Below are 22790 nucleotides of genomic sequence, written 5' to 3' on the forward strand. Positions count from 1 at the left end.
AGCCTTCTCGTCTTTAATTACTTTTTCCGTAGAATCCTCCCTGCTTTTATCCTGTTACTGCCAATGTCCTGCTTCTGCCAGTATCCCTGCCGCAGGGATTTAGTTCCCTCCCTGTCAATTTTACGTTTCCTGCCACGCAGCTCCAGCTGTTAGTCTGCCCTGCACCTGCTCTGCACAGCCTCCCTACAAACTTGTTGGCAGCCTAAACAAGAACTTCTTCTGGTAGGACGCTGCTCCCCTGATATCTGATCGTAGGTTCTGAAACCCTTAGATAATAATAGATAGGCAGCCTCACTTCTTAGATGGGAATACAAGCCTCCTGGGCTACAAACGCCCAGCAAAAATATAACCAACACCCTAAATTCCAATTTCTTATGTTTCATTCCCAACACAGAATACTAAAAATGAGTCACAAAGTTTGGTTCCCTTTTATATCTATAGGACGTTTATGAAGAAGGGGTGTTCGATTTTGCCAAAGGCCATTTCTGCATGTAATGAAAAGAGCATGTCTTTTTTTCAGTTTTTTTTTTTTTAGTTTGGTGGATTTTATTAATTGATTTTTGTATATTGAACTATCACTTCATCTCTGAGACAAAGCCTACTAGATCATGTTCAGGGACTTTTTTAAAATTTATTCTTGGGAGTGTTTCTGAGTATTTTTGCATGTATATTCATAAGGTTTTGTAATTCTCTATAGAAGGTTTTAGTGTTTGGTATGTGGGTAACTGGAGCCTCATAAAATGAATTGGGTGATGTTCCTTCTGTTTATTTTTGTGGAATAATTTGAGGAATATTAATTTAGCTATTCTTTGAAAGTTGTAGAATTTTGTGCCAAAACCATGTGGCCCTGGGTTTCTGGGGTTGGGAGACTTTTAATGACTGTTTTTATTTCACTATGGGTTAAATAGGTCTATTTGTTTATCTAATGTTGATTTCACTTTGGAATGAGGTACCTAACAATAAAATCATTAATTTCCTTTTGATTTTTCCAATTTGGTGGAGTAGCAGTTTTTAAAATAAATCTTATATTTCTCTGGATTTTCTCAATGTCTGTTATTATGTCCCCTTTTTGTTTCTGATTTTGTTAATTTGGATATTTTGTCTCCACCTTTTAGTTAGTCTGGATAAGGGTTATCTATCTTGTTGATTTTGTCAAAGACCCACCATTGATTCCTTGTGTTGTTCTCTGTTTCTATTTTATTATAATTCAGCACAGAGGTTGATTTTCTCTTGCTCTCTACTCCTTTTGAGTGTGATTACTTTTTTTCAAGTGTGAGAATTTTCAGTTGTGCTAATCAGTTGCTAGTATGACATCTCTTCAGTTTTAGGGTATTTTTATATTTCTGTCTTGACCGTTTTTAATCCAATATAGAGCTGTTCACTTTACATGTGTTAAAGCACATGTAACTGAATTCTTTAATACTGTGCTAAAATACACTGCTTATTTCCTCATCTTAGACACAAGCTTCTCCACAAACTACAGAGTTTTAAACGGGAATTTTCTGTTCTTCATATCTGAGTTCCTTTGGCATACTTCCAGAAAGCCAAACTTGTTTCTGACTTAGGAAAATCACAGTATCACCATCTAGCAGTGAACACAGGACAGGGCAGGATGAATTCAGCACTAGGTTGGAAGCAATGGGCTGGCAGACCATTGATTCATGAGACAGCTAAATCCTTTCAAAATCATGAGTTTCTGAAATGTCTTCCCTCAAGTCAGTATTGCTAATAGTGTAATTCTATGTTGCGGGAAATATTAAAAAATGTCTTGGCACATTCTCAAGTTTGTGGCTCTGCCCCCTTGCCCTGTCTGGCCATGTCCTGGTGGAAAACGACTGACGTGTTTTTATCTCAAGGAGATTCTGACTCAGAACTCTACAACCACTCCACCCAGCTCACTAGGTTTTCATTGGCAGGTCGCTACCAAGCCAACCCCATGTTTTAAATCTCTCATGGCCTTTGTGGTATTTATCTGAAAAACGTATGGTTTCTTTCTTGAACCCAGAGGAGCCACAACATGAAGGAAACATAACACAAACTTTGTTTAGAAACAATGATAACTCAATTTCTGGGCACAACAACTAAAACCTAATCTTGTAAGCCTTACTAAAATCTATTCCTCTCGTGGAGAATCCTTGTGGATCCGTCATGATATCGGGGAAACTCTAGCAGCTACATCGTATGCCTCTGCTGTCCCTATTCCAAAAGACCTAACTCTCTTCTGTTTCCTCTCTTCCTCTTCCAACCCGGAAGTCCCAGCTACTCGCCCAGTGACTGGCTCCTTTATTCATTAGGGGATTGATTCACAAGAACAACACCAGGCCCAGCCACAACACTTCTACATATTTGACTTCTAACTGTGGAGGTCTGTGAGGGAAGGATAAAGACCCTGGTGATGGAGATTAGGGGACAGAATTCAGCTCACCACTGCTGGCCCAGGAGGACCAGGAAGGCAGGAATGGGGTCTAAGCTAGGGAGGTGTTCCTGGGACCTGACATGCAGGGAGAGAATACCTACATTAACAAAATCAAAAAAGAAAAGGGTTATATAATACCAGCCACCAAGAAATCACTAGATCTTATTTCAAAAGGCTCTACTCCAGCAAACTGAAAAATCTAAATGAAATGACACTTAATTTTTTATAGTGACACTTAATTTTTGTAGTGTAGAAAATAATTTTATTCACCTTCTCTTTAAATATCTCCAGAGTGACTTACTCTGTCAGAAATTTGAAATATTTCATAGAAGTGTACACCACGCAGAATGAATTGCACTTTTACTTTAGCTAGTGCTACTTGCATCGCATTTTATTTTATTTTACTTCATTAATTTCTTTTTGGGGCTTTTTTGGGTTGGAGGACTTGTATTGACTGGTTCTATTTCTTTAAGTGTTATAGGACTATTTAGATTGCTTACCTAATTTAGATGTCACTTTGGTAAGATGTATCTATCAAGAAATCACTCATTTCATTTAGATTTTTCAGTTTGCTGGAGTAGAGCCTTTTGAAATAAGATCTAGTGATGTCTTGGTGTCTGGTGTTATATAACCCTTTTCTTTTTTGATTTTGTTAATGTAGGTATTCTCTCCCTGCATGTCAGGTCCCAGGAACACCTCCCTAGCTTAGACCCCATTCCTGCCTTCCTGGTCCTCCTGGGCCAGCAGTGGTGAGCTGAATTCTGTCCCCTAATCTCCATCACCAGGCTCAGGGATCTACATCAATTGCCAAGGACACCTCTGGGACCACAGGAACATTCAGTTCCATCTGGAGGTGAGCACAAGCTGTACCCAGAGCTCTACTGTCAGGCCCCAAGATTCTACCTGCCACCTACAGGAGCTCTCATGGCAGCAAGAATATCCAGTCAACATTCAAGACTGTTGGATGGCTAAAGGACAGTGTAGGAACACAACAAGAGCCAGGGCAATTGTGGGACCATGAAAGGCAGCCTAGTTCCCAGTTGAACTAAGGCTTGAAACCTCAGTGATTCTGAAGAGAAAGTAGGCATTTTGCCTGATTCCTGGTCACCAGACCCCTGCCACTAGCCACAGCCCTCCATAGATTTGTGGCCATCAATCATATAATGGTAATGCCCCAAAGCCCTCCACAGGTAGAGGGCATGACCTGTGGTCTTGTCTGCTCAAGACAGATCTCCATTTTAATGAGGTACCTAAAGGCCTGGAGGTTTGGCCAATACGCTTTTCTTCCCAGACATTCAGGCCCATTCTGAGAAGTGGGGTATGCTTTTACTCATCCACTTTCTGACATGACAATAAATGCCTTAAAACCATGGATTGCCTCTTTTCTTCAGGATCAGCTGTGGGGAGCCATGGAGCAGCTCTTTGCTTCTACAGCTTCTGTCTAAGCTCTCCTAGAAGGCATCTCTGCTCTCCCAGCCACAACATCCACCAAGCTGAAGCCCAAGCCTACCCCCACTGTCGAGCCAGGAACTTTCCCCGTGGGACCAGTCAGAGCTCCCCCTTTTCCCCCTTGGCCCCAGTCCAGATCCAGCTTGAGGGCCTGCACTCTGTTCTCAGTTCTTCTGTGGCTTCCAGTGGTGCTTGGGTGTCCAAGAGCCTGAGAAGCAGACAGCCCGGCCTCCTTCCAGGTCCAGAGAACCCTGAGTCAGCTCTGGCTGTCACATACCTCAGACTCTGCTTCCCCATCCCTGGAGCAATGTCTGGGTGGGCTTCCCTACTGCCTCACACCCACCTAGTGACAGCATGGGAACCCCACAATCCTACAGGCAATATGACACCATCAGAACTCAGCTATCCCACTACAGAAAGCCATAGATACCCTAACACAGCCACAGTACAAAAAGATGGCTTTAATCTTATAAAAATGATAGAGGCAGGCCCATACCTAAACATAGTAAAAGCAATATACAGCAAACAGGTAGCCAGCATCAAACTAAATGGAGAGAAACTTGAAGCAATCCCACTGAAATCAGGGACCAGACAAGGCTGCCCCCTTTCTCCTTATCTTTTCAATATTGTACTTGAGGTACTAGCTCGAGCAATTCGACAGCATAAGGAGGTCAAAGGGATACAAATTGGAAAGGAAGAAGTCAAACTATCATTATTTGCAGATGACATGATAGTCTACCTAAGTGACCCAAAAAAACTCCACTAGAGAACTCCTACAGCTGAAAAACAACTTCAGCAAAGTGGCAGGTTATAAAATCAACTCAAGCAAATCAGTTGCCTTCCTATACTCAAAGGATAAGCAGGCTGAGAAAGAAATTAGGGAAATGACCCCCTTCACAATAGCCACAAACAGTATAAAGTATCTTGGGGTGACTCTTACCAAACATGTGAAAGACCTGTATGACAAGAACTTCAAGACTCTGAAGAAGGAAATGGAAGAAGACCTCAAAAAATGGGAAAACCTCCCATGCTCATGGATCGGTAGAATCAATATAGTTAAAATGGCCATTTTGCCAAAAGCAATATACAGATTCAATGCAATACCCATCAAAATCCCAACTCAATTCTTCACAGAGTTAGAAAGAGCAAGTATCAAATTCATCTAGAATAACAAAAAACCCAGGATAGCTAAAACTATTCTCAGCAACAAAAGAAAGTCTGGGGGAATCAGTATCCCTGACCTCAAGCAATACTACAGAGCAATAGTGTTAAAAACTGCATGGTATTGGTACAGTGACAGGCAGGAGGATCAATGGAACAGGATTGAAGATCCAGAAATGAACACACACACCTATGGCCACTTGATCCTCGACAAAGAGGCTGAAAACATCCAATGGAAAAAAGATAGCCTTTTCAACAAATGGTGCTGGTTCAACTGGAGGTCAGCATGCAGAAGAATGCAAATTGATCCATCCTTGTCTCCTTGTACTAAGCTCAAATCCAAATGGATCAAGGACCTCCACATAAAGCCAGACACTCTGAAGCTAATAGAAAAGAAACTGAGAAAGACCCTTGAGGACATCAGTACAGGGAGAAAGTTTCTGAACAGAACACCAATAGCTTATGCTCTAAGAGCAAGAATTGACAAATGGGACCTCATAAAATTACAAAGTTTCTGTAAGGCAAAGGATACCATCAAGAGGACAAATCGGCAACCAACAAATTGGGAAAAGATCTTCACCAATCCTACATCAGATAGAGGGCTAATATCCAATATATATAAAGAACTCAAGAAGTTAGACTCCAGAAAACCAAACAACCCTATTAAAAAATGGGGTACAGAGTTAAACAAAGAATTCTCACCTGAAGAACTTCGGATGGCGGAGAAGCATCTTAAAAAATGCTCAACTTCATTAGTCATTAGGGAAATGCAAATCAAAACAACCCTGAGATTTCACCTTACACCGGTCAGAATGGCTAAGATTAAAAATTCAGGAGACAGCAGGTGTTGGAGAGGGTATGGAGAAAGAGGAACACTCCTCCACTGCTGGTGGGGTTGCAAATTTGTACAACCACTCTGGAAATCAGTCTGGCGGTTCCTCCGAAAACTGGGCACCTCACTTCCAGAAGATCCTGCTATACCACTCCTGGGCATATACCCAGAGGATTCTCCACCATGTAATAAGGATACATGCTCTACTATGTTCATAGCAGCCCTATTTACAATTGCCAGATGCTGGAAAGAACCCAGGTATCCCTCAACAGAAGAGTGGGTGCAAACAATGTGGTATATCTACACAATGGAGTACTATTCAGCCATTAGAAACAATGAATTCATGAAATTCTTAGGCAAATGGATGGAGCTAGAGAACATCATACTAAGTGAGGTAACCCAGACTCAAAAGGTGAATCATGGAATGCACTCACTAATAAGTGGATACTAACCTAGAAAACTGGAATACCCAAAACATAATCCACACATCAAATGAGGTACAAGAAGAAAGGAGGAGTGGCCCCTTGTTCTGGAAAGACTCAGTGAAGCAGTATTCGGCAAAACCAGAACGGGGAAGTGGGAAGGGGTGGGTGGGAGGACAGGGGGAGAGAAACATTTTCTTTGACTGAATCACCCTGCTCCTTTACCTTGTCTGTAAGCCTGATATTCTGTCTCCTACATGATCTCTGAGTTATTAGATTTATTTTATTATTTTTATTTCTTGCCCCATCTCAGTTTGTTTTTTTCATGTTATTTGTATTAATTCATTTCGGTTTTCTTTTCCAACCTTAGGCTCATTTTGTTCAGCTGTATGTTCATGTTTTCTTGCCCATCAACCATTTTGCCTATAATTAGGTCCTTTGTGACTCCGAGTTTTGATTTGAGGTGCTATTCAGATTGCTCTTTTTAGGGGATACAGCTATGATTGTGATTTGAGTCTGGTACATTTTGTCTTTTTAGCATTTTGTGTTGGGAATGAGATAAAAAGAAATCAGAATTTAGTTGGTTGTCTTTGGGTGTGCATTTTTAGCCCAGGAGTCTTGTATTCTGAGCTAAAATGTCAGGCTGCCTATCTTTTATATGATGGGTTCAGAATTCAGGATGAGGCTCAGTTATTGGGGTGCTACTGTATTCAGTTCAGGTCTAGGCTGTTAGAAAGCATGTGAAGAGGCTATGCAGAGAGGGTGCAGGGCAGTCTGGTAGCTGGAGCTATGTGGCAGGAAGCTGGAGAGTAGTTGGAGTGACTGCTCTCAGCGGGGCAGGATTCTGCAGGACCAGGAGTGTGAAGGGTAAGGAAAGTGGTTGGATGAGCTCTCCAAAGAGATTAAGGAAGAAAAAGTGCCTGGCGTGAAAAGTTTAGAACCACCGTGTTTCCGGAACAGGGCTGTAGTGAGAAAGTCTATTCCAAAGATACAGGTCAGAATAACAGGAAAACCCACGATTTGCTTCTGTACCCGGGGAGCCATGTGGTCCTTTAACTGTGGCCTAGTTGCCCAGGCCTGGTTCTCTAGGAACCTGAAAACTATTTTAAGAGGCAGTTTCCCAGCAGAGGGCATGGGAGAGTCAGCAGGAAGCCCCCTCAGTGGTGGGAACTCCCAGCCTGGTGGCCCTGGAACCTCCCAGGTCAGAGAAGCTGCAGGGCTGGGAAATGGATTGGAGTGAAGCAGGGATGTGTATTCCACAGCTGGTCTTAAGGATGCCTCAGTTCTGACAGGATGTTCCCTGTCCAATCACATTAGGGTAGTGAAAGGCCTGTGATTGGACAGGAAAAGGGAGGTGTAACTAGGAGTTATGGCAACAGAGAGGTTGTAGAGGAGGAGAATCCAGATGGCTTGTGTGGCATTTACTAGCCACAAATAGCTATTTTTATAAGATTATTTTTTTTGTCAGTGTTTTCTAAAATGAAATATTGGGATAAAGCTTTAATCATTATCAATTGGCTCTAAAATTGTTGTATTATCATCTTGTAAATTGTAATATTATTTATACATAAATCTGATTGGTTCATTAAGCTTCAAGAATTTTGATTTACTTGGTTACTGAAATCTGGTTTCACTGATTACAGGGGTTTATGGCAGAAAGGGAGCACAGCTGGGAGCAGGACCCTACTGGGACATGGCGTTGTGGCCCTCAGGCAGGAGAGACAGTGGGATATCTATCATTGTGGAGAAGTTTGAGATCCTATGATTGACGATTTATCATTTATCATATGGTTACCGGAATATTTTCCTAAAATAACCATGTAGCACATTTGTATGTGTAGTTTGCATACAGGGTTCTCTTTGCTACGGCAGTCAAAAAGCTCCTCAACATAAATGCATCCATGCTTTCTTCACTCCCCTATCCCAGCATTTCCTATTCAAGAGAGTGGCCTTTGGCCTGAGGCATAGGCATCCCCAGAGAACTTTGAAGATAATAGCCATGAAGAACTAGTGTGCATTTGACTGAATCAGAAAATATACATTATAAAGCACCATACTTATGGCTATAAACATTAACTTTTACTGAGCAAAGTTTTACTCCCAATTAGAGTTCCATCTTAGATGCATGCTCTCTTTAATGTAAATATAGCATTCAGACATGTGCCTTCATATGCTTAGTTATTAACCTTACACCTTAGGGCTGTGAAAATGAGAAGATGACTGTTCAAAGGTGTGGCTGAGGAGAAGGCTTATTGTAGGTCATGATTATGCTCAGATTTGCTGGAGAAAAGCCAATTCCACCATTTGAGCAAGGGTTATTAAATGTTAAGTACTGACCAAGAGATGGACTCTGGTCACATGCTACAGGAGTTCATAAAGACAAACCTATAGGCCACTATATTTTCCCATGAGGCATTGCTAATTTCCCAAGCACTAGAACTCCCAGCATTCCAGGAAGGTGCCTGGTTCTTGTGGAGGTGGTGTTTATAGGGTAATTATAGGCTTTAGGATATGAGGGAGAAAACAGCCAGAGGCATCTGGAAAGGGCCAGAATGAACTGGGCCATGAGAGGAGGGGTGGGCGTAGAGAAAGGAAGAGAAGGGAAGAGAGGAGAGGGACCAAGAGAGGAAGAAGGGGCCAGGAAAGCACCTAGCCAAAGATGTCACCTTTGAAATGTTAAAAGGCACCTCAGACATTCCTCTTGAGTTTCTCTGAGACCTAACAATGTTTAGGAAACCCCAGTATGCATACTGTGAGAGGAAGATGGCAGGACACACTATTTTCATAGATAGAAAACTCAGTATAAATTAAAGCAAAAATAGGAAATCACCTTTTGAACAATTAGGATTGCTGACTTACATCAGGAAAATGTCTCTTTTGTTCAAGAAAAGCACTGTGTCCATGTACATGTGACCAAACGGTTTTTATTTTGTAGTTTGTGGTTAGTAGTCTGTGTGACTGTGGCGTTCTTGCAGGTGTGGGAATGCCTAAACCCTGCAGTTTGTTTGTTTGTTTGTTTTTAGAGACCTCCTGCTGGAGAAGTCTGGATTGTGTGGGTCAGAATAGTTTTCTTGCAGTCTTCCTTGCTCCTCCTCAGGGATCCTGGGAAAGCGACTCTGCATGTGTGTGTGAACTACATGTGAATGAGTCTCACATCTCATGGAGGAAAGTGAAGTCCTCAAAGAAAAAGAGAGTTGTCGTGAAATTTTCTCTTTCCTTCATGTTTATCCTTTTGGTAGGTGTGAGCATCTTTCATGTTTGTCCCCTGAAGTGTTCCAGGTGCTTTCTGAAGAATCTCCTTCCCACATGCAGGTCTTCCACTGCTCAGCCAGGTCTGCTCCCCTGGTTATCAGAACTAAGAGAATCCGTGAATCCCTGAAGAAAAATACCCTGGACTCAACAATATGCAAAAGCAAGGAACATTTATTTAACAAATTCCTGCATGCATAGGCCCAATTCCAACAAGATGGAAAGACCTCAACAGAATTTGCTGATTCAGTTTTAAAGCCAAAAAAGAGGAACATTAGGGAGGGGTAGGTGAGCTATATCCTGACTGGTGGATTCTATCTCTGGGAGTGTGAGTGATACTATGATTCAGACTATTTTTGCTTCCTGCCAAGGAGTGGTAGCTCTTGATCTTTTGGTGGCAAGCTTGGCTATCTATTTTTTGTTTGAGCTGGTGAGGGGGTACATCTTGATCTCTTGCCCAGAAGTTTGACTACCAAGCTGAGGAGGGGTCTCTTTTATATAATCCTGTGGTGGTTTGGACTGACTTGCCCAGTTCTGGAAAGTAGAAAACTCAGGCCTGGTTTCCTGAACTGCTAATTTTCAGTCAGCCATGGAGTCAGCCTTTCTCAGGCCAATTCACTCCTTTCAAGAGCCGTGGATGATGAAGACAGGAGACTGTTACAAAGGATTCAGATATGTTATTAGAGAGATTAAGCAAGGAATGGGGTGGCACTCAAGTGACAGTAGAAAGAAGACAAGGAATTCATTTTACGTGAGTCTGTATCAACGAAGATTCTGGAAAATGTCACTGAGAATAATAGTAGATGTGGTGATATAGCTTTCCCACTTAAGGCACTGCAGCAAGCAGTTGGTTGTACTCAGTATTTGATTAATTTTGACTGACATATCTCGTGTCCATTGAAAACAAAGTTTCAATAACCATGACTGGAAGCAGCACCATGCTATGTGCATGGAAAGCATCATTTGATCATGTACCAAAGGGCCATAGTGGATACCCTTCTAAGAACTGTGACTTTCCTTATCATGGGCTTTGAAAAATTCCCAGTGAAAGATATGGGGGTTTTGTTTTATTTGTTTGTTTGTTTTGTATTTGTTTGCTTGGGTTTTGTTTGTTTGTTTTCTTTTCTTTCCCCAGTTGAACTGTGCCTCACATTGAACTAGGAAACCTTTTGTTACCCACAAAATAGTCTTGCCAGTAGGTTGGCATTATACCACACAGGATCCAATCTGGCTATTGGATTCCTCTGCCTGCCAAGGTCTCCATAGAAGTTTTGGAGACAGTGAATGCTACCATCATAGAGTCCTAGATATTTGTAGACCTTGTGAAGGATCTGATCTGAGTGTTTTTCTCCAGAAGTTCCATTTGGTTTCTGACTCTCATATCTTCATCAGTCCCAAATTATTTGTGTACCACTTTCTATAGAACTGAATAAGGTTAGCATTGACATGATGGCCATAATGATTGACAAATGTTTTCACATGAAGTGTCTTCTGCTTCCAAATGTCTCAGTAGATCTTAATCAGTCCACTTCTGTTTGATTCTGTCTGCCTGATCATTGATTTAAGTGTCCACAGTAGTTAGTTAATGAACGATTAAAGGGCAGGACATGTGGCTTAGCTGTTAAAGGGACTCGTTGTTCTTGCAGATTCCAGGTTCGATTTCCTGTACCTGCCTTGGGACTTTATATCCTCCCAGAACTCAGGTTCCAGAGGATCTTTTGCCCTCTTTTGGATCTGATGTAGGATCTGCATGCAGGAAATGCACAGGCCTACATATAGGCAAAGATACCCTTCCAAATAAAATTAAAATAAAAACACTTATTTTAAAACACCACTATAAATGATCTGTAAATATTGCACAAGGATTCAAGATAACAGTACAGGAACATAAAGGTGTCTTTCCTACTATGAGAGTAAAGGTGGAGCCTGGATATGTGACAAGGACAACCGACACCTCATGTTAACATTGGAAGAGTTAGGAATGACAATACCACTAGCCTATTCATTAGCACTGACTTCCTGAAACACTGATTTCCATTCAAAATTCTGAGTTCCTGAAATGTTTTTCCCCAAGTCATTATTTCTGATAGTGTAATTTCAGATGATCTCCTTAGCAGTAGTGAACATCTCCTAGGGCAGGGTCAAAATGGATTTTTAGTGCAACTCCGTTTGCCCAATGATGGATATGGCTATCAAGCTTACAAAGGAAGCTGTCAGGGTTAGTACAGTGTCAAAATGTAGAATATTTTATGTAAATATCGAAAGTGCAGCTGGAATTTCACTTTTACATTTAAGTAGTGTTACTTTCGTGGAGTACTGTATTCTATTTAGAATTTGTAATATGAAAAATATGAATATAATAAACTTATACTCCCTCATCATTTTCTTTGACTCAGACATCCAGCAACTCTATCTTGTCTTCCAGCCTGATACTCTGTCTGTAACCTAATCTCTTTGTGTTACGATTATCGGGAGTAATGTGTTTTTATTCTACTTTTGATTCATTTAATTTGTCTGTTTATTCATTAAAATTAACTTTCATTTTCTACATTGTCCCATTTCTGTCAGGTATTTGGAATTTTTTATTTTTATTTTTTTTGTCCATGAATTATTTTGTTTCTATCTTTTTTGAGTTGATCACATACTATACAAGCTTTGACCTTCTTGAACATGTCTCTGGTTTTTCAGTTCTGTATATTGGAAATTACTTACATTGCTCTTCTTACAGATGAAGTTTATTCTTTGAGCCAAGTTATTGGTTTTTTCCCTGGGGGTTGGTGGGTTCTGAGCATCAGATTTTAAGATATTTGCTGGGTTTCGGGTATTTTTATCCCAGGGGAAAAGTGAGTGCATACAGGCAGGGGAGAGGGGCACTGAAATGCCAATGTGAAAATATAGGCTAGATAACCTTTATCTGAGGGTACAGCATTCTCCTTGATCTGTTCCCGGTCTAGGCTGGCAAAGAGTATGTGGGGAGGCTTGCAGAGAGGGTCTAGGGCAGCCTGAGAAAGAGTGGGAAGGGTGATTCAAGGTAACAGTACAAGGAAGAATTTGAAGGTAATGCTGCCACTGTGAGGGTTAGTGTAAGGTCTGGATAAATGATTTCAAGGGCCAAACTGAAGAAATAAATGTCAAGTCAGTGGTAAATATTGGTTTTTATGGTCTATGGAATCTCATTTATATATATGTGTGTGTGTGTGTGTGTGTCCCCTGTCCATAAAATTCACTGTATCTTCCTCAGCTCCAAATACCCATTCCCATAATGCTTCTTTACATCTTCATATTCACATTTTTTAAAGTACTGAATCTATTTCATGCTAACTGTATGTGCATGAGAACATCACTGAAGAGAACTTCAGTCCCTTTCTTCCAAGTTCAAGAGCTGCTAATATCTCATGTATTGTGTAATGGTCCCTTTCTCCCATGCTCGGTTTTGAACTGAGGTAATCTTGTACAGGGTTTTTTGCAGGAAGGTACAGCTTCCATGGAATTAGTTGTGCAATGGCATTCATGTGACAGGCATGCAAACCAGATCAGCTGTGAAAGCTGTTTACAGGACGCTCGGTTTTACATGAGTATGTTGTTGTAGAGGGTTTGCCTCATCTATTGTTTGAAAACATGGTTCTCTTTAGACACTGTGGCAATTGCAAAGATCCTGGAATTTAACAACATCCATTATTTCTTGAGCAGCCAAATCTTTAAGTACAGACATTTTAAAATGACCAAAGTTTGAACTCAGGTAAACTAATAGGCTGGTTCCTAACATTAGTTTCCAAGCCCCTCACACACACCCCCACACACAGAACAAAACCTGAGCCTAGCTAATCTCCAACAAGACTATCATTTCCAGGTTATATGCTCAACAAGACCAGTATCTCAACAAACATCCTCCCAGGTTACAAGCCAACAACCTGCCTAACAACAACCAATGCAGAGGGGGAGGGGAGCAGAAATTTAGCTTCTGATATGACTCTCAGCACCAGCCAATTATGTTTAAGATCACAGTAGCTTTCCAATTAGATACTTGCATACCTTCTTGCTGCTTACTATAAAGCCTTGGCCTAATAAATATTCAGGTCTCCCTCACCAACAAAACTGTCCTGTGTGACTGCAGTGTGTTTGGGGTAGGGAGAGCTATCCTTGAATAGAATAAAGACCCTGCTGTGAGTTGCATCTGATTGGGTCTTGTCTGTTTTTTTTTTTTTTTTTCCAGGATTACTACATTTTCCTGGCACTTCATTTCAGTGTGTTGCCTGAGATGTTCCCCATGACTCCCAGGAATACTGATCTGGAGGGTCCTGAAGCAAGAAAAACCTAGTGGTGTTTTTTGTGTCCTGTTGTACTGCCTGTGCCCTGGACTGCTTGTTAACTGAGCTTTCCTGCCCTTGGGGGTTGGAACTGAGGTGGCTCAGAATCAACAACACAGACAGGAAGCAGGGGAGAAATGCTGCAGCAAGCTCATCTGAATGCTGATGCAATGCACTCCCACAGTGCTCCATCGGTCCCAAGAAAGCATCTCTTCTAAACAAACATTCCAATGTCAGGTTAGCTGACATTGTCTCAGCCAGAAATCCTTGGTCTCTCGGGCAGTCCTCAATTAGGAGGAGATGCTGTAGGAGATACTTTTGGCCCTGCAGTTCCTGCTACATTGGAAACTTTTGTTTTTAGATTTTGACAATCTAGTGCAAAATGGGGTACCGTTGCCTCAAAATTGTTGACCCCACCTTGGAGGAGTCCCAGTATTCTGGACTGTGCCTGCCTTAAGCTGTCCTGTATTCCAGGATCTTACCTGTCATTGACTATGCGTCTTCAAAGAGATATCACTCTGGAGTCATGTCACACAAGGGGAGATGAAGAACAGCTTACATGGTGGGCTAATGGATCTCTGCCATCCAGGCTTTGATCACTTCCTTTGGGGGGGAGGTGTCTATAATCAGGACTTTTGGGAGCCTTCAGCACCTGTAGGGTCACCTTATTAATGAAGTGCTGCCTAGAGTTATGTTGTGTAAGACACTTAAACAAAATAATTATTAGTATGACAATTCTTCCCATCATAGCTTAAGAGGCTATCCATGAGGAGTTAAAAAAACTCTAATATTGTAATATTGTCTGCACTTTTCCCAAGAACCCTGCATCTAGGGAGAGCACAGATACCCTAGTTGCATTGAGGTTGACGATATTCTCCCTTAAGAGCACAGATATTTAAGGAATTTTTCTGACGAGATACCTTCAAAATATCGAGCCAACTGTCATTGGGATTAGGTGGTGTTACGTACCTGGTAAGGGGCTAGGCAGATTAAGTGAAATGCTCCCCATGCCAATAGAGACATGTCCCTAACAAGGTCTAGCTCTTTTGCCAATAAGTCACTCTATTGTGGTAAAATGTGGATGGCTTGATAAAGATGTTGATTTAGTACCTCCTGCACCTGTGGCACCTCAGCTGACTTAGAGACTATGACAGCATTAACAGTCTCCACCACAGTGGCTGTCTGGGTCAAGGCAACAACAGCTGTTGTCTCCCTGGCAATGCCTGCAGTGATGGCCACAATGATGGCAGCTGTAATACCAAAATCCTAGTTCTCCTGGTCAATGGGTTATAAGTGAGTCTGGGACATCAGAGTTCCAGCATGAACGTGGGTGGTATTTACCACAGTGATCCAAATGGTGACTGCTCCCTCATCAGGATAGCTGCTGTTGAGTACCCCATCCAACAGGTGGGCAGGAGACATGTTTCATTAAAGCACTTAAGGCTGTCTCTGACAATGAGGGATTGGTGACCAGAAAGAAAAGAGAGATCAGACACAGACTGGGGTGGCTTTTCAGCCCATACACCTGAATATGGTCACATACATGGGGTGATCCCGGTGCACATTTTTGCTGAAATGGGAAATATGTCCCATTAAAGAGATGGGCACTTTTTAGGACAGTAAGAGAGTATAAATCCGGACAATTAGAGGGGCCACAGAAATCCCAGTTTCACATAATGGAGTCATATCAGAATCTACTAGGATCCCTGTTAACATAGGGAGTAATACTGGTAATATCATGTAAGGTAAACCTCCACCCGCCAAGTGTGAGGTTAAATGACAATACTGGATAGTCCTCACCGAATTTTACACCAAGTGCAGCCTGGCAATGCTCTCAATGGATAGGAAGTCCCCAGAAAGTGACCATTTGAGGGACCCTTGGACACCAAGGCAGGGGTGGATGTGATACCCTTGGAGGGTCCTTTGGAGATTTGTAATCAGTAGGGGACAGGTGAAGTTCTATGCCTAACATGATGCCATAGGCTAGATTAGCATGAAAGTCTCCCTGGTCATACTGTGTAGCTGGATCCAAGGTCAGACCATTGGTGGTTGCCAGGAGCCAAACTGACCTTATTTTATGTTTAGAGTTCATTTTAAATATAGGCTTAGGTTTTGACGTCTCCTCAGCTACAGACCTTGGAGAGATCGGGTGGTCAATGGTCACTGTGCCCTCCCAGAAGAAGAAAATATCTTAGAGCTGCCAGAGATTCACCTTGGCAGAATGTCCAGGCTACATGGAAAATCCCACTTGCCTTACTTCTTCCCCTGCCTGTATAAGTTCCCTGAGAAAACAGTTTGGGGGGCCTTGAACAAAGTTGGGAGGTTACCCCGATCCAGGCTTTTAGCTTGTTTGTTAACTGATTGAGTTGAGCTTTCTTTTACCGGGGAACTGGGTTGGAAACAAAGTAGCAACAGATAATAATTATTCAAAGGATGTTTTCTAATTTTGTTTCAACCTAAAGTGAGTTTGATAAGTATAAAATAATATGGCCTGGTATGCTCTCACAGGATGGATAGTGCACTTGCCTGGACCTAAAGTGTAAAGTAAGAACTTAGCACAGGAAGAAACATTTCTGATTTTCTGTATTTACATCACACAGGGCATATATTTCAGATGGAAAATTAATAGGGAGTTAAGGGTTTATTTAGTAAATGTTAATGATTATACAACCATATCTGTGGCACATGATGAAATATTTTTTTCTGATTTAAACATATCTCTACTGATTCCATAGGTAATTGTCATCTACAAAGCTATCGGTGGATTCCTAGCCTCCAAGAGAAAGGCTACCCTCTTGAATAGGAAACTGGGAAAATGGGGAATTAGAAAGCATGGATGAATGTAAATTCCAGGAGCACTGGAATTGCAAAAATGGCAAAGGGAACCCTATTTGTAAACAACAGATAATTCAAATGCTCTACCAACTTATTTCATGTATTATTTCGTAACAGAATAAACCAAGTCAATATTTTATCTTCTGTTCTTGCACTATAATAAATTGTTCCTTTTTTATGACCATTTCTTGGAATGTGTTCTAAGCTGTAAATGGTTGTTTTCTATCTCAGAAGCAATTAATTAGTGACACTTGAAGACTTGCAGAGCTGTCATTGCAATTTTGACATCAGAAAGAATTTAATAGCAGCCGTATTAAGAATGCTGACAAAGTTAGTATCAGACCAAGCAGAGTAATCAGGAGAAGCTGAGAGAAGCCAGTTAGAATCTGTCAGCTTGGTGAGGAATTTGAAGCAGAACAGCTGAGTTGACTCAGCCAACCATAAATCATAAATAACTAGAAAGGAATGTGTTCATTCAGCAGTAAGTCTCAAATATTTTCAGAAAGGCTGAAAATATTTTATGCCTAGGTAAGATTGTAGATAGTATAAAAGCTTCCAGGACTAGGCCTAAGTTAGTAGACAGGCAAAAGCCTCTAAGAGAGCAATTACATCAGGAAGAAAAAAGTTACTTTTATAATCCCTCTCTTAGTCATAATGAAATATTGATGGTCCCAATTTCATGAAACATTGTTCAGATGACAAGAGTGGCACATCTGGTCCAATTCTTTCCATTCATTCTTTCTGATTTTCTAGCCATCACTCTAACAGTCTCTACACTATTTTATCTATGGAATTTCTTTGTCCTGAATCAGCAGGTCAGCCCCCTGTGACAGTCCTCTGAGTTGGAAGCCTCTCCTGAGGCTCAGATTAAAACAATAAAAAAGTTAGGATAAAGAGATCTTATACAAACTACACATTTGCCAAGCAAGGTTATTAAGATGTACAATATCTTATAAACATTTTCTGGAAGTGAAAATGGGATATGTTAGGAAGATGAGATGAATTAAATAGGTTCACAGGATATTTCAATACCATCAGAGAAGAGCACACAGCAATTTTGGTACAGGTATTCCCAGTCCATTATGATGCAGAGCATTTGGCTCTCCAACTTAGAAGCCACATTCCCCAAGTCTCTCACCAGAGACCATTCTTGAAGCTGCCAATATATATATTTGGTTTTTTTCGAGACAGGGTTTCTCTGTGTAGCACTGGCTGTCCTGGAACTCACTCTGTACACCAGGCTGGCCTCGAACTCAGAAATCCACCTGCCTCTGCCTCCCAAGTGCTGGGATGAAAGGCTTGCATCACCATCCCTGGCAAGAATATTTATTCTTGGTATTCGATAAGAAAACTTTTCCCCCTTCAACATTAGGCCCTTAGGAAAGCTTCAAATTTGTCTATCCATAACAATTCCTTGATCTTTGGGGTACAGGATGATACAGATATTCCATTTATCATAAGTGAATATGGTAGCTTTTAATATATCATTTAGCCCATTATTGTGTCCTTATGACTGCAGACTTCAGCAAGAAGATTTAGGTATTGCACCTGAGCACAACACTTTACTCTGAATGCAAGAATGTTGGTCAAGACTTTGTAGGTAAATTACAATAGTGTGTTCCCTTTTAGTGCTCAAGACCTACTCATTTAATTAGTATCTCATTGCTGGGACAATATGACTAAAGTAACTTTTATATAGGCAAACATTTCATTGTGGCTGGCTTATAGTTACAAGACTCAGAGCATTATCGTCATGGAGGGAAGCATGGCATTGCGCTGGCAGACTTGTTGGAAGAACCAAGAATTCTACATTTTGATGGATGTCAGTCAGGAAGAAACTGTCTTCCACCCTGGGTGGAACTTAAGCACTAGAAGACCTCAAAGCTCCTCTACCCAGTGAACCACTTCCTCCAACAAAGCTCCACATCCTAATAGTACCATGCCTCGTGGATCAAGCCTATTTTAACTACCACAATAGCCATACAACCTGTTTGCAGAATATAACATAAATTCTCTCCTCAAAAAAAAAAATCCTTAAATTCAATCATAAAATGGTTTAGTGCAATTGTTACTTGTCTGTTCTTTTCATAATGTTCAATGACTGCAGGGACTTAAAAAGAAGTAGATTGCATTGGTCAGTGGTTCCAAGTGTTACGATACTATCGTGGGACAGCAAACTACCATGGTGGAAAAGAAAGCCGAGAGATAAGATTTTTAACCATGACCACTAAGAACTCAGAACTAAGCTGCCTTGAGGCTTTTTTCTCAGATTATGCACCAGTGACATACTTTCTCCAGTGATTCTTCAGCAATTAATTTGCACAAAACATTTTGACTTCCTGGAGCCTTAGATTTTAAATACATGAACTGATAGGGAGGAATGTTATTCAAACCATGAACCAGCCTCCTAATATTCATACTACCAGTGTTCTTCCTTTTCAAATTTTCATTTTTATACACTGCATATTTTATTACCCACCCCACAAACCCCTGTCCATCTTCCAACTGTTCCACATCCCCTACCTCCTCCCCTCCCTGTCTCCATATGGATGTCCCTACCTCCCACCCCACTTGACCTATAAACTCCCTGGGGCCTCCATTATCTTGAAGGTTAGGTGAGATTCCAGGGGTCCAGATTAATTGAGACTGCTGGTCCTCCTACAGGGTCACCCTCAGCTTCATTCAACCTTCCCTAATTCAAAAGCAGGGGTCAGCTTCTTCTGTCCATTAGTTAGGTGCAAATATCTGCATCTGATTCTTTCAGGTTCTTGTTGGATCTTACATAGTGCTGTCATGTTAGGTCCCTTTTTGTGAGTGCTCCATAGCCTCAGTAACAGTGTTAGGCCTTGGAATCACAGAGCAGTTGAACCCTCCCCCCTCCTGTTCTCTTCTTTGTATTAAACAAAGACAGTGAGATTTTTGCAGGGGAATAAAAAAATAGAACTACAAAGCTGTCAGAGTCATCATGTACATTGAAATATGTTGCTGAATGTCTCTGAACTCTAAGCACATTATTACAATATTTTAGGTCGGAGGCAGGGCAGTATGTTACAGTGAACAAACATATAATTATATAAATGTCCCACGGATGGCAGAGCAAGAAGATATTCAAACTCGATTGCTTAGTACAATCAAGAATAAATTTTCATTCTTTTGGCCCAATGATCAATTGATAAATTGCATTAATTTCTACTGTATCAGGGCTGATGTACCTAAGTCAGAAGACAGTGGAAACTTCAGTTTATATACAATACAGTTTCTGCCTCTTAACAATATTGAGAATGCAAGCAGGTGGACATATTGGTGAGACCAATTTTTGGTATGTTATGAATTGAGCCCCTTCTGCTTGATGATTTTTATATCATTATCTAAATCTTCACAGACTTCTGATGACTTGGGAAATTTGTAAAGTGATATACAATGAAAAGACCTATCACCTTCTATACCTCACACAACATTATTAACATTCTATAACCATTTGTAAACACAGTTCCTGTCTATGATGGTAAGAACTATATGGGGCAGGAGGGAGGCAGAGGTAATTTGGATCAGTCCTGCATTGTGTGGCAGGAAAACAGACTGAGATGAACATTGGTATCATTGGCCCTGGACAATCTCCTTATCAGAGGAGTCATGAAATAAAAAATCAGAAACTATTTCTGGTTGGAACTTCAGCAGCATTAGTAGAAGTGTTGTGTCTGTTCACAAGCCCTGAGAGACTAACCAGGAGCTGACTCTGATTTTTAATCAGATTAGGGTCTCTTAATTATGATCTCAATTTTTGGCTTACTTACTGACAAAACTGACACAGCAGGACAGTTTGATGAAGAAACCCCAAACCCTGTTTGGGACAGGATTTTATAGGAAATGGGAGCAAATGAAGGGACTCCAGTGCAGCAAGCATCTAATAGAATGACTATTGTAAGCCAATTGGTGGGTGCTCTGAAGCAAGACCATGAACAATCACAAAAGGTCTTTGCATTATGGGGAGTACAAGTTTTTGAAGAAAGATCTAATAATTTTTTGGGTTTCCTCAATGTCTTTTGCTATGTGTCCCTTTACATTTGTGATTTTTGTTAATTTGCAAACAGTCTCTGTGCCTTTTAGATAGGATGACTAAGGGTTTGTCTAGTTAATTTTCTCAAAGACACAGCTCTTGGATTTGTTGATTCTTTGTACTGTTCTCTTTGTTTCAAATCGACTGATTTCAGTCCTCAGTTTGACTATTTCCTGCTATCTACTCCAGAGCTTTTTGCTTGTTTTTGATCTAGAGCTTTCAGGTGTGCTATTAAGTAGGTAGTGTGAGATCTCTTCAATTTCTTTATTATTATCATTATTATTATATTACTATTATTATTGTCATTATTATTATCATCATTGTATTTATTCACTTTACATCCCTCTCACTGCCTGCCTCCCTGTCGCTCTCTCCCACAATTCTTCCCCATGACCCTTCCCCTTCTCCTCTAAGCAGATGGGGCCTCCACTGGGTATCCTCCTACCTGGCCCATCAAGGCTCTGTGATGCTAGGCGCTTCCTCACCCATTGAGGACAGATAAGGTAGCCAACTAGAACACATCCCATGTGCAGGCAACAGCTTTTTGGATAGCCCCATTCCAGATCAAGCTGCACATCTGCTACAGATGTGCTGGGAGGCCTAGTTCTAGACTGTATACTTTCTTTGATTGGGGGTTCAGTCTCTGGGAGCCTGAAGGGTACATGTTACTTGACACTGTTGGTCTTCCTGTGGAGTTCCTATCCCCTTCAGGGCCCTCAGCCCTTCTCCCAGCTCTTCCATAAGAGATCCTAATCTCCATCCACTGTTTGGCTGTGGGACTTTGCATCACAAAAGGAGTAGATCTGAAGAAACTATCAAAACCTTCAAAGTTAAGAGATAAAAAAACAAACCTTGAAGAATAAATTTCCCTAATTTGGCAACACACTACAATGATATTGAAAACCATTTACTACTTCTATGAGGACAAAAAAGAGATACGGATAGAATGGTGACATCATCACTGGCATGCACAGTTGATGAGGATATTATAATTTCTCCTAGTAATGCTTCTTATATAGAAAGTCAATCACATCAACTTTAGGAAAATCTAGAGATTATACATGAATGATTACTGCAGATCAATTATGGAGAGACAGAATGTGGTGCAACCAATTTCTACCACCTTTGTTTTCATAGCTTTTTTTTGAATTTTTTTTAGCTGATGTGTATCTGTGTTTGCAAAATGTATGTATTCTCTCTGTCTGTCATGAAATGCAGTCACAAAAAGGCTTCAGATGTCCAGAATGAACATTCTCGATGGTTGTCAGCTACAATAAAGGCTAGGAACTGAACTCATGACCTCTTCAAAACAAGCAAGTCTATAAAGGTGTGTGCCACCACAACAGCCCCGCCCCCACCGCAATGGAATTTCTAGTGACCATCCTGATCCCAATACCTGGTACATTGTTCCTTTCATTGCAATTTCTGGGGCTTTATATTCTGCTTCTCAGTTGAACAAGTTGGGCTTGTTAGTGAACCCTGCACATAGATTCTTCAGAAGGTACCTGGACTTTTAACAGGGCTATGCTCAGTAGATAAAGAGAAAACAAAATGAAGGATTCTACAAACGATTCCTCAGCTCTCAAGCATTTTCAGATTACAGAAAACACCTAGGGGGCAATTTTAGTTAAGTATAACTAAGTTATGTTCAAGGATAACTTGAATCCCACTGCTTGTAATCAGTCAATCAAAACATGACAGCAAAAAAGGGATTGGAAAAATCTGAAGATTTACACTTCCAATAAGGACCAACATGACAAAGGATCATGCAATGTTACCTTCTCCTCTATGGATCTCTCTCTCTCTTTTTTTTTTTTCTGTGAGATATGGCATTCATATACACAATGCGCATATACTTGCAGTGTGGATTTCTCCTGAACCATAGGGAGGAGCAAGAAATACTACAAGATAACTATTCTCACCCACAAGAGCCTCACAGCTGCAGTTCTGCAGCATCTAATCTCTATACAAAGCAAGTTGCACATGGTCCACTTATAAAGGTCCATGATTCGTTGAAGGACTCAATAATATCTAAACACAGTGTTTTATTCTGCAGAAATTC

The 22790-nt window shown here is 40.9% G+C and overlaps 2 protein-coding genes across 7 annotated transcripts in view; both read left to right on the forward strand.

The window, feature by feature from the left end:
* LOC127673904 (zinc finger protein 501-like) overlaps positions 1 to 22790 on the forward strand; it is a 210918-nt gene that overhangs the window by 98571 nt on the left and 89557 nt on the right. The window contains exon 1 of one of the 4 annotated variants that reach the window (XM_052169675.1): positions 7472 to 7481. The exons of the other annotated variants lie outside the window; for them this stretch is intronic. The gene's annotated coding sequence lies outside the window, so the exon portion shown is untranslated. Of the gene's footprint in view, positions 1 to 7471; positions 7482 to 22790 lie in introns of those variants that run through there. 4 annotated transcript variants of the gene reach the window in all.
* The window catches only part of LOC127673894 (zinc finger protein 420-like), a 261819-nt gene that overhangs the window by 98370 nt on the left and 140659 nt on the right, over positions 1 to 22790 (forward strand). Inside the window, exon 1 of one of the 3 annotated variants that reach the window (XM_052169649.1) lies at positions 7466 to 7481. The exons of the other annotated variants lie outside the window; for them this stretch is intronic. The gene's annotated coding sequence lies outside the window, so the exon portion shown is untranslated. Of the gene's footprint in view, positions 1 to 7465; positions 7482 to 22790 lie in introns of those variants that run through there. 3 annotated transcript variants of the gene reach the window in all.

This window comes from Apodemus sylvaticus, chromosome 23 (assembly GCF_947179515.1).
Source record: "Apodemus sylvaticus chromosome 23, mApoSyl1.1, whole genome shotgun sequence".
NCBI classification, from domain to species: Eukaryota; Metazoa; Chordata; class Mammalia; order Rodentia; family Muridae; genus Apodemus; species Apodemus sylvaticus.